At 42.7% G+C, this 3506-nt stretch overlaps 1 pseudogene; it reads right to left on the bottom strand.

Annotated features, from left to right (window-relative positions):
- Window positions 1–1399: 1399 nt before the first annotated feature.
- Window positions 1400–2306, bottom strand: LOC100677209 (olfactory receptor 1F1-like; annotated as a pseudogene).
- Window positions 2307–3506: the final 1200 nt, after the last annotated feature.

The following is a 3506-nucleotide window of genomic DNA, read 5'->3' as shown; positions in this document are numbered from 1 at the left end:
ATAAGATTTCCACTGGCTAATGCTTTTCAGAAGTACACTGCCAGGTCCTTCTTCCTAGTCTGTCCTAGTCTGGAAGCTCAGCTGAAGCCTGTCCTCCATGGGTGACCCTGCTGGTATCTGGGTACCAGTGGCATAACTTTCAGCATTACAGCAACATGCAAGCCCCAACAGTACGACAAACTGACAGACACGTGGGGGTACCTTCGGAATAGCAAAATGTTATATTATTAAAACTCCTTTTCAAATAAAATTTAAGGCAATATTCATCCATCCATTATTTTTTTTTTCTTAGAACTTAAGTTGATTATTACCTTAGACCCAGGAGCAGTGTTAGCCACTAGAGATGCTAGGTGAATAGTATGTATTTTTGGCTCTGGAGAGCCTCATAATCTGTGGAAAACCTTCTGGAAGGGGCAAAGGTGAAAGGCAAATAATTATTGTACACTGTGCAATCAGCCCAAAGAAAAATAGAACCATGAGTCCCAGAAGAGGAAGTCAGAGAGGCTTCATAAAGGAGGAGGTGATCTTTGGCTTGATTCTTAAAGGTGTGGAGTTGGAAGGGGATTGCAAGCCTGAGAAGAGAGCAAGAGGAGTTGGTCTCAGCAGACAGAATAGCAAATATTGATTTATTTCTCTGATATCAAAGACATGACCCCAGCTAGACCCACCTCCCAAAGTCCAGCAGCCAAGCCACATAGTCATGAAAAGTGTCCATGATTCTATACTTTTTCATCTCCTGGTGCTCTGGGCCACAGTGGCCACCAGGGCCTCTGCTACTCATCTGAAATGTCATTGCCCACTTGAGTCCTCAGATTTCACCCTGCCATTCATTTGTCAAGTTATCAAAACTAATTTGTGAAGGTTTTTGAGACTCAACATTTATGACTGACCGTCACAGGGGACATATAAAGCAGGATGAGATAGGCCAGTGATTCTCAACCCTGACTACATCACAATTACCTGAGAATTTCCTTAAACTATCAGTGTCTGACTCACCCCAGAGATTCTGATTTATTTGGTCAGTGCTGGGAACCGGACAACAGGGTGTTTTAAAAACTTCCCAGGTGATTCTAGCATTCAAAAATACTTGTAGCATATGTCTTCCCAAACACACCACCTAAAAAGGAAAATTTTGGGTGTAAAATAAACCAAAATTTAGTAACCAAAAAGAAGTTTCATTGCTTGGCATATAGAGAAGGGTTTAAGGTGAATCCCAGTCTACCAAAAAATGAGTAACAAGTAACAACAGCCTTCTATGTGCCCCTAGAAATATGTTTGTTTCCAGACTGGCTTTGACAAAACAACTGCTACCTTGCACTCAAATAGTGAAAAAAGAACTTTGTTTGAGAATTCGATTCAGCATTGATGCTTTTATCAAGTAGAACAGCTTTTTTGCCAATCATTTTCTTAGGGCCTTTCTCATGTCCTTGTTCCTCAGGCTGTAAATGAAAGGGTTCAGCATAGGGGTCACCACTGTGTACAACACAGTAGCTGCAGAGTCTTTCTCATCTGAATGGGAAGATGAAGGGTTGAAATACACAGAAATGATGGTGCCATAGAAAAGGGAAACCACAGCCAAGTGGGAGCCACAGGTGGAGAAGGCTTTCCATGTTCCCTTTGTGGATGGGACTCTAAGGACAACACAGTTGATGCAAATGTAGGAAAACAGGATACAAACAAATGGTGTGACTGTCATCAGAGTGCCCTCAGTAAGAATCATTGTTTCATTGAGATGTGTGTCAGAACAGGAGAATCTAAGAAGAGTCACATCATAGAAGTGGAGGATAGTGTTGTCTGCACAAAACAAGAGTTGAGCCATCAGTAGGGTATGCAACAGAGCATTCACGTTGGCAATGACCCATGACCCAGCAACCGGCAGGGCAAAGAGCTGATGGGTCACCTTTGTTGTATAATGCAAGGGTTGGCACACAGCAACAAAGGGATCACAGGCCATCACAGCCAGGAGGAAATAGTTCACATCATTAAACACAATGAAAAAATAAAGCTGTGTGAGATACCCAGAGAAGAAGATGGTCCGACTCCCAAGGATATGATAGGTCAGCAGTTTGGGGACAGTGGAGGAGCAGAAGCGGACATCCAAGAAGGACAAGCTGCAGAGGAAGAAGTACATGGGGGGTGTGCAGGTGAAAGTCTGTGCTGATGGCAAGGATGATAAGCAGGTTTCCCAGGACTGTGGCCAGGTACATGTTCAGGAAGAACACGAAGAGGAACTGCTGCTGCTGGGGCTGCCTGAGAGCCCCAGGAGGAAGAACTCACGAGATTCTTGACTGGTTTGCCCTGCTCATGGGCTGGGGACCTCAGTTCAGACACAGATAAGATAGGATAAATTTTGAAACTTGGAAAATGATGGTTGAGGTGGGACCAATTAAGAAGTTCACAAGGGGAAATCCCTGTGTGACATAGGTAAGTCGTTAGGATTTTGCTCCTTGGGGGTTATACCCAGCTACTGGACCTTCGAGGCCTCCATTTCTTCGACAGCAAAATCAATACAAACACTTATGCATACATACTACTTCTGGAAGGATTTGCAAAAGATTGTGACAGTGGTTTCGTCTGTAGAACATTTTGTACTGTTTGAACTTTCTATCATTACCATGAATTTTTTTTAAGTAAATGTTTAAAAAACTGAGGAAATACAAAATATTAATAGAGACTTTAAGACTTGAGTAGTGCACAATACATATGTTCAATAGTTACCATAGGGACTGACATGTAATAAGTATTTAATACAGGTGACTGATTCATCAGTATTATCAGTGATGTTGCCTTAGAGGAAATGTTTAACTTTTCTGAGTTTCAGTTTTATCATCTTTAATCACAACATGGTACACATTCCTAATACATATGCTCAGAGAATAATATTAGCCAGCCATTAATCACTGCTTCCAAAGTGATATAATAGTATTGCTACTGCTATTGCTTTTTTCTGGGCTCCTGCTTACAGAGACTTTACAGAGGTCTGAGACAAGACTTCTTGGCTATGTCCACTAAGCTCCCTTAGTACAACTAATAAAATCAAAATGGAAATGACACAAAGGTATAAGCAAAACTCAGCCAACTACTGCTGCCCACAGTCCAGGGACTCATAAACAGGCAGGAAATGTACTGATCATTCCTGGGTGATCTCAAGGAACAGCTGATGAGTTTAGAACTGTAGCTTCACTTAAAAGACTTAGTGAGGAACCCCTCTATAAGGCTTTTCACCCCAACATGCAGTTATTGGTGAAGTCTCCACTGGTGATACTCTTAACTGGGAAGAATTGCTGAGCTCACTGTCACCAGGAATTTCAGGCTCACTTCACTTTTTCAGACCTGGACGGAGGTTATTGGTTGGAAGGACAGGGACTCGTCGCTGGGGATTGCAGGCTAAGTATGCATGAATGAGGAGTTGGAATGCATGGCCTCAGTCCTCAGTGCTGGAAAGGTGCTTGGGGGAATCACAGAGTAAGCTCTTTACAGGAGCCTCCAAGGCCACTGGGGTCATA

The sequence above is a fragment of the Loxodonta africana genome, chromosome 12 (assembly GCF_030014295.1).
Source record: "Loxodonta africana isolate mLoxAfr1 chromosome 12, mLoxAfr1.hap2, whole genome shotgun sequence".
Taxonomy (NCBI): domain Eukaryota; kingdom Metazoa; phylum Chordata; class Mammalia; order Proboscidea; family Elephantidae; genus Loxodonta; species Loxodonta africana.
Note: the sequence above shows the minus strand (reverse complement) of the source record. Positions and strands in the feature narration are given on the sequence as shown.